The following is an 8,850-nucleotide window of genomic DNA, read 5'->3' as shown; positions in this document are numbered from 1 at the left end:
TTCCAGAACAATCAGGAACTTTCTGGAAACAATTACACAGACAGGCTGATTAGAACACCTGCAGCCAATCAAGAAGCTGCTAGAATCAATTAAGGCAGGCTAATCAGGGCACCTGGGTTTAAAAAGGAGCTCACTTCAGTTTGTGATGCACATGTGAGGAGCTGCCAGGAAGAGGTGTATGGAGCTGAGAGTGAGAGGGTGTGCTGCTGGAGGACTGAGGAATACAATCATTAATCAGACACCAGGGAGCTGTAGCTGTCATGCAGTTGTTACAGGGGGCACTCTAGACAACTGCAATCCACAGGGCCCTGGGATGGAACCCGGAGTAGAGAGTGAGCTGGGTTCCCCCTAAACCTCTCAACTCCTGATCAGACACAGGAGGAGTTGACCCAGACTGTGGGTTCCACCAGAGGGGAAGATCTCTGAGGCGAGCAAATCCGCCAATAAGCACAGGACCCACCAAAGTAGAGGAGGAACTTTGTCACAATATTTAAAGGAAAGACTAGTCTAACCCATACATGCAACACAGAACTTTCTTCCATGCAACAGAGAACTTTCTCAATTACTGGCTGACACTTGTGGTTTTGAATAGCATCCTTTAATATAAGTTGCATAAATGAGTTGTGTAGCATGTTTTTTCAGTGTACCTTACACAATAATTGACCTAAGATAGACTAACAGTTATTCATAGTCCTTTGCCTTGAAGAGGATCCTGAATAGCCAATCACAATTTAAAGGCATATTGTACTATCTTAAACACATTTTTTCACAGTACCTTTCACAAGTTATTGGCTATTTTCTTTCCCAGAATTAGGAATTATTGAAGCTTGTGCAAGAAGAACTTTGTTCTTCATAACTCACACCCTGTTACTTGCTTCTGCAATGAAGCATTATAATTTGCAGAGAGTTGCTTCAGAGGACTTATGACTTTGCTGCCTTCACAAAGAAGAGGAAAAAGACAAGTCAGGAGGAAGGAAAACATTTACAACATAATGAGAAGGTAAATCAACTTACATTTACTGTAAATAGGTTGATAGAAAATATCACTAATGTTCCCTTTTAACTCTGAAGATGAGCTTCCTCTACAGGTTATTTTTTCCAATTATGATGCAATATTATATTCAATTTCTTATTAAGGGTTGAAGGAATCAGAAGATCCATATCTAGCTTGTATTTTTGAATTTTGTACTGAGGATAGAGGATGAAGGATATGGGGAAGGAATGGAAATCAGAACAATTCATTCACCACTTCATTTTATTCTGTTACCATTTAGAGAGGCAAAGTGTCCCAATAGGTAGGACTCTGGACTGGGGCTCAGGAGCTCTGCCACCAGCTGTGTAGCTAAGCACCAGTCACATCACTGCTTTGTGCCTCAATTTGCTGATCTGTAAAATGAGGGAAATTAAGTTTAACTGTTATATGGTGCTTTGAGATCTACGGCTGAAAAGCAGTCTAAGCTTGTAATTGTTATTATAACCATAGGAGTGATCCAAATTCATTGAACTAAATGGAAAGATTCCAACTGATAGGTTTGGATCAGGCCACTGTCTTTTCCCAAAATATTTGTTCTCTCCTTCGGTTCACTGCATTTAGGACACATACCCATAAAATCGCAGCATGGAAAGAGGCATCCATTCAATTCTAAACAAAACAGTAGCTTCTCTGTTTTCTGACTCCTCACTTGCTTGATTGTTTTTGTTTAAGTGACCCTTAAGTGCCAGGATCAGAAAGAATAATATATGATTAATTTCTATTCTGAAGCCTTGTTTGAAAGGTGCTTTATTTGCATTAGCATTCATAATTACTTAATGACAAATCAGATATGGTTCATTGCTAGTAAGTATAGAAACATGTTGTCTGAAGGATGTAGTTTAATTAGTATACTCCCAAAAACACATCCCTCATGACCATTGGATGTAATCATTATTTTATGTATTTAACTGTGGAAATTTATATTTACTCAGCAGGCTAGAGACCATCTTTTTTTTTCAAAGCTATTTAATGTAGCACATTTAGACTTTAAAGGAACCTACAAAATCTCTTCACCAGCAGATACTAAATAATAATAAAAGAAAATAAAAAACAGCTATTATTGCAGTGAAGGAGATTATATGGTTTTTAAAAATATAACCAACATAATATTGCATCTATAAAATAGAGAAGAGGAATAAATATATAGGGATGCTCATTTAACTTCTCAGTTAATAACTTATATATGTAGGAGGTGCACACTCTCCTGGATCAATGAGACAATTTGGGCATTCTTTTATTGTTGATTAGTGAATCAAATGACAAATGACCTCATTTCAAGGATATCCAATGATTTCTCTTTTCTTTATGCTAGCATAATGCATACTCACTTGAAAATACTTTCTTACTAATGTTGCAATAGAATCTAAAGCTGCCCCTTCCTCAGTCACACAGTGACAGGAGTAAATAAAAAAAAATCATCCTGACTTCTCAAAGATGAACTCTGCAAAACATTACATGAAGAGGGATATTTTCCAATCTCTTCCATGGCAACCTCATGCTTGTTTAATTCCCTCCCTTACATTCCTGGCTCTTTGACTGTTCCCAATGAAGTCAGTATGGCCACTAATGGAGTAATGTGCTACTCAAGAGGAATAAGGGAGTCAGACGCTGCCCTCAGTTGCACAGAGATATCATAAGCTCTCATGCACAGAGGCCACCGGTAAAAAGCCAGCATACATCCTGTGTAAGTCTGCAACTGATATTTCCTATAACTAGAATAGGAAATGTGTTCTAATACTCTTAACACATAATATTTCCTGTTTGATTATTTCCTCCTCTTTATCCTGCCTGCAGCTTTTACTCCAGTGGAAGGAACTCTGACCTTGAGATAGGCGCTCAGCATGTTTCAGGATCAGGCCCTTTGATTTGAAGGTCTTTGGCCCATTAATCTATCTCTACCCATATTGCAAAGTGCACTTCATGGTACTATGTAAACTAACCATAATCTTTTGTGGTAACTGAAGGTACGTACCAACTTTTTAAGGCAATATTTATGTGAAAATGACAAGACATTCTTTAATATGGATTTGGGCAATCACAGCCCACTTCTATGGGGTGCACAGAGCCTCTAAAGGATGCTCAGTGCCCTTCATTGCCATTCAGTAAGTGGACAGGGGAGCACGGGACCGGGGAACAGGAGACATTTGTAGTTTGGGGTAAACTGAATAAGTACCCATATTTTCTAGTACCAGCAAATGAATAAGCACATTACATGGCTTGTAAATAAAAAACTAACACTAGATGGTGAACCAAGGCCTCCATCAAACCATATCCATTATAAACCCATGCACAATTAACTTATCTTTGTAACCCAAATAAAGATGCCAGTTTAATTTATTTTCTATAAGCGTAAAGGAAATGTGTTCTGTTTTGTCACCCTTAGTGTACATATTGAAGGTAAGATACCATGTATCAAACTTCTACAAATAAAGCCAAAGGGATAGTGTTGATGCTTGGAGCATTAGGTGTTCATGAAACCACTAACGTCTTTATTTCACAATGTTCTATCTATTTTAGGGAACAAGAAAGCGAAGTGCGGCAAATGGTACTACTACTAAACTTAACTAATCTCATGCCTTATTTTTTTGCTGTTATATCCCTCTTTTCATATTGAAATGGAAGAATACAGACCCCTCCCATACTTCAGGAAATATGTGTTGAAACCTAAAATGTGTGTGCATGGCATATGCATTCACAGGTTAGTATACATAACTGGGACAGGTCAGCTTCTCTGAGCATAGAAAGACCCTGTTAGAGCTAAAGGTTGTTAGAGTTTAAAGGAAAATAACAGTTCCTTCTCTAACTCCACATTTGTTATAACAATGGATAATATATCTTAAATACATAGACTAAAAATAAATGATCATAATAGCCCAGTTTATATATGCACACATGTAATATCAACAGACCATGGTTGTTGATGGGCAGGATTGAACCTGGGACCTCTGGAGGTCAGTGCATGAGCGGCTACTGTATGAGCTGAAAGCCACCTGGCTGAGAGCTAAGACTGCAGAGCAGACTCATTAATTTATCTCTAACTGGTCTCAGTGTCACTAGATGGGCCAGAACACCACACTCGGAAGGTGTGTGGGCTACATGCACATACACACACATTTTTCCAGTGAAAGAATACAACGTTGCTTAATAATATTTTCTTAAGTGTTTTTAGTTTTGTGATCACTCTTGCAGAAATGTGCTATATAAGAACAAGAATTGTGGCTATTGTTATAATTAATATGAAAGAAAACCCACCTAAAATCAAATTACTAAACAATGTAGGCATTACACAAATTAGAAGATTTGTATCAGCAGTATTGACTGCTGAATACCCTGTCCAAGTGAAGGACGGCTTTCATAGGCTTTCATTAGGCAGATAACAGCTGACAAGGAAAGCTGCATAGTCACACACAATACATCTTTAATTTAATGCAGACAAAGGGCCAAATCCCCAGCAGATGTTAAAGGTGTTAAGGAAATAGAGTTAGGCAGATTTACATGAGCAGAGGATCTGGTCTGAAGACTAAAAGTAAAATCCTGTATCCACTGAAGTTAGTGGCAAAATTCCCATTGGTTTCAGTGTGGCCAGGAATTCACCTTGTTTCTACAATGGGGGATAAAACTGTTGGCAGAGACATTTGTTGCATGACGTAGATAGTGGTCTTTGTTCCTTTCTGTGGCTCAGTTTCTCCTTGTATGCAAAGCTAACACCCTTTAAGCATGCTTCTGCCAATGCTATCATGTTAACCCATCTAAATCAGCAAATTCTGTTGCCTGTTATATACCTATTAAGCACATATTTTGACATTCAATGATAAATCTTCATTTGATCACCTAGAGCAATTTGAGTTGCTTATTTATCGAGGCCTAGATCCTCAAAAGAATTTAAGCACGTAATTTCCATTAAAATCAATGGGAGATAGGTGCCCAACTACCTCTGAGAATCCAAGCCCAAGCTCCTGACCCTACTATTGTCTCAACGTGTGTACAGTACCAAGCACACTGCTGGTGCCTAACCCCAGCTCATGATCATTTTATGTTGTGAAGGATGAGGGGTTGATATCTCTTACAATTTTATCCTGCCAAGTGTAACTGCAGATGCTCTCCTTATTCCTATAATTGACTGAACTTTTTTGAAACTTACTAAGCAGTTCCTAATTACTATTCAATAATAAAAGGCAACAGTTAGTTCAACAGGTTAATTATATGATAAATTGAAATAAAAAGTATTTCATTTTATCACTTCTCCTTTTGTTGTCTTGTTCCTTTCATTGAATGTCCTCTTAGTCTTATTGCAGAACAGGTTAAGTAAGAGTGTCTATCTCTCTGGTCTTATCTGTACATTGTATATGTTCACATTTTCTAAGTTATTTACATTATTACATATGCCATCTCTTTTTCTTCTTCTTTCATGCTAAACAATCTTAACCTTTTTAGTTTCTTTCATATGAATACTTCTTCCCTACCCAGCTAGTATCTTTTGTTGCCCTTCTTTGGACCTTTCTGCTTCTGCTATACCTTTCTGAAATGTGACTAAAACGGAATGTCATGGTCATCATGAGGATGTAACCTCCATCTGTAGAATGTTATTATCATAACTCCTGTATTGTTCTCCATACCCTTCTTAATATAGCTTAATAGCTGAGAACCTTATCAAAACATGAAATGTGAAGCAATTAAATCTATAGTATGTAAATCTGAGTCTGACTGTTAGGCCTATAAGAATAATGTTCATGATGTACAAAAAAATAAAACCCACTCTGAATTAAGGGAACAAACAAAAGATGATGCATGTGAAATGATAAAGAGGATTAATAACAAGAAATAGCAGCAAAGGCTGCATCATAAAATTCCATGAGCTAAATTCTGCTCTCCATTATATACATACAGCCCCAATGGATACTGTAAATATTAATAATCTACAATTATGTTTTATAAATGCAGCTCAGCTGTGTTGTAATTAACATACCTTAGAATGACCATATTAGCTTTAAATATTGTTATTACATATATATGTTCAAGGGGAAGGTGTTCAATATTTTATAGTGAAGCTGAAGTTTATGTGTGGGTTTTTTTATTATTATTTATTTTGCATGCCAATTGTGATGGGCAAGCCACCAAAAAATTATTTTTTCCCATTGGAATTTTTTCTGTCTGTTACAACTTTATCATTATCCACCCTATTTTTTCCACAGTTGGTCAGAGATCTACACCTCATTGGCTATTAATTACATGCCAAGGCGTAAATTTACTATTTCAGTCATTTTTGTGAAGTCTCTGAAAATAAGTGACTAGAACGTAAGTATTTTGTTTATAAAAACAACCAACCAACAATATTTATTAATGATGTTGTTTGCAACAGTAAGTAGTGTGTCTTAAGATTCTGTGTATATCTGGAAATTTAGGGCCATATTCTCGGGTGCTCCAGAGCAGTGCTTCGTGCACCTGGAGTTGGGGAAGTCTGGATGATTTTCCAGGGTGGCACTAGAGGCTGGTCCAGCCCCTGCTATAACTAAGAACAGCTTCAATGCTCTAAATTACGTCTTGGGTAATGACCCTCTGGGAACTCTTATGCTGGCATGCTTCCATTGTGTGCCCAACATGCCCACTATACCGGTTTGGAGAATATGGAGGGACAGTGAGGTGTTGTTTGCTATACCATCTTGACTCTGTAACTTAAGAGGATTCCCCCATGCTGGGGAATTAGCATTTCCCAAATGGTTAGTTGTTAAGTCCCCTTTCAAATAGCACTTCGTAGAGCTAAGGAGCTGGTCTTTGGTATCCAAAATAACAACAGTAAGTGGCTTGCATTTATACAATGCTTTTCAGATTGTCTGTCTGCCTGTTTCTGTAGTGCCAATCATTGTGATATCAGAACACCTCACAAAAGAGAACATAGCCATGAAGGTGTAATAGATGAGTTGCCTCACAACTTCATCTACAGCTATTTGGGAAGCTTTTGATTTGCTTTTTGTTGGTTTGTTTTGTTTTCTCTTTTCCTTTTTTAATTGCATGTACTCTTTCTTCCTTCCTGTGGACAGGACCAGTGGTCGCAGGGTATGCCTGCCCCTGTATGTTCTTGTAGGCCAAAGTGGAATTTCACAGCCTCCTCGGATCCCATCCCCCAAACCACAGTAGAACTACTGACTGTTGTTCTAATTGTAGTATGGACTTTCCATGATTCCTCCACAGCCATTGGATTTATTCCACTTAAATATGTATATGGAAATACTTTCATCTAATGAAAAAATGCTGCCACCTTTGGGCAAAGCATGACATCTGCTTACGAGTGCAGAGCAACACTATATAATAGGACAGGAAGTGAGTACTCTACCTAATCAAAACTCCATGATGAAGACAGAATGTAGTTCTCCAAACTGGAATTTTGCAAGGACACTACTTGTGCCAAAATCTTGTGAAAGGTTCAATGGGACTTCTAATAACCTCAAGCAGTCAGGAAGACCTCTTTTTTACTTCCACTTTGCAGAATCAAGGCCACCTGGAGATTAAATTAGAACCTGATCCAGCAAATACCTTAAACATGTGCTTAACTTTAAGCACAAGTGTAGAATCATAGAATATCAGGGTTGGAAGGGACCTCAGGAAGTCATCTAGTCCAACCTCCTGCTCAAAGCAGGACCATTCCCCAACTAACTCATCCAATCCCCAACTAAATCATCCAAGTAGTCCCACTGAAAGTGGGAGTATTTAAATGCATAAAGTTAACCCATGCTAAAGGTTTTTGCTGTATTGGTGCCTGAATTTGTAGCAAATTCCCCAGATTCTCTTCCCATATATATGTAAAAAGGGTCCAAAAAACCCCCCAACAAGTAAATTATTTCTTTTCTTTAAAAGAAACCAAATTACTTGTTTATAAACACAAAGGTATTCATTGGCATGAGAATTTTTTTTTTTCATTTCAAATGCAGGAATAACACTTTAGACCATCTGAATAAAACTGCTGACAGGTTGAATTGATAATACTTTAAATTAATGATACATTAAATAAATAGCTAAATTGCAATGGAATTCCATGTTACATCTACATTAATAATACAAAATGAATTAGTCATGATTAATGTTATAAGGGATACCAAATGAATTAATAATGACTGGCCACTTATTGCAAAATGGGCAACACTTTATAATGAGTGGCAAATCATTCTTACTTCCTTTGGTATTTCTTGCAATAACTTTAATCATGATGAATTCTTTTGGTATTCAGGTGCACATAATACATGATTCCAAAGGAACTCTCATGTAATTTAACATAATATTACTGAAATGATTCTCATTTAAGTCTGCCAATAGGTGTGGTGACAATTTCTGGAAACAGGACTCTCGACTGAAAGAACAGATAGGACAGTTAGTCATTAAACTGAAACTCTCAGAGCAACAATTCTTTTGGGTTTTTTTTTAATAGATTGCAGTATTCATTCCATAGCTATACTACAGTGCTAATATTGTATCTAGTACATAGTTACAGCGTAAGACCCAAATCCACAAAAGTGCTTAAGCACCTAAACTCAAGTTATAGGTGTGTAAGTTCCAAATTTAGGCTCCACTGAGATCCATAAAACTCCATTCAGTTGCTGCAGCCACTGGGCTAGAGGATAGTCTGATGGGGGGCTCCCTCACTCCTGTGGAAGCTCTTCCATTTTGGATAAATAATTAAAGAAAGAATCATTGGGCCAAGGAGTGAGAATGACTCTATAGCCAGTGGTTGGAGTACCCACCTGGGAGGTAACAGACCCAGAATCCAGTTACCTGGCTCCAATGACTCTTTATTTATATTCAGTGGAACAGCTTCAACAGCAGAG

At 37.5% G+C, this 8,850-nt stretch overlaps 1 long non-coding RNA gene across 2 annotated transcripts; it reads left to right on the top strand.

The window, feature by feature from the left end:
• The first annotated feature begins 904 nt into the window (after nt 1-904).
• Nucleotides 905-7,616, top strand: LOC115654943. 2 transcript variants are annotated; one of them, XR_004001305.1, is made up of 3 exons: nt 905-1,000; nt 6,226-6,272; nt 7,072-7,616. It is a non-coding gene; the product is annotated as an uncharacterized LOC115654943 (long non-coding RNA). The 2 variants fall into 2 exon arrangements; XR_004001308.1 differs by having other exon boundaries at nt 6,226-6,328.
• Nucleotides 7,617-8,850: the final 1,234 nt, after the last annotated feature.

The sequence above is a fragment of the Gopherus evgoodei genome, chromosome 1, assembly GCF_007399415.2.
Source record: "Gopherus evgoodei ecotype Sinaloan lineage chromosome 1, rGopEvg1_v1.p, whole genome shotgun sequence".
Lineage (NCBI taxonomy): Eukaryota > Metazoa > Chordata > Testudines > Testudinidae > Gopherus > Gopherus evgoodei.
This window is presented reverse-complemented; position numbering and strand designations above follow the sequence as displayed.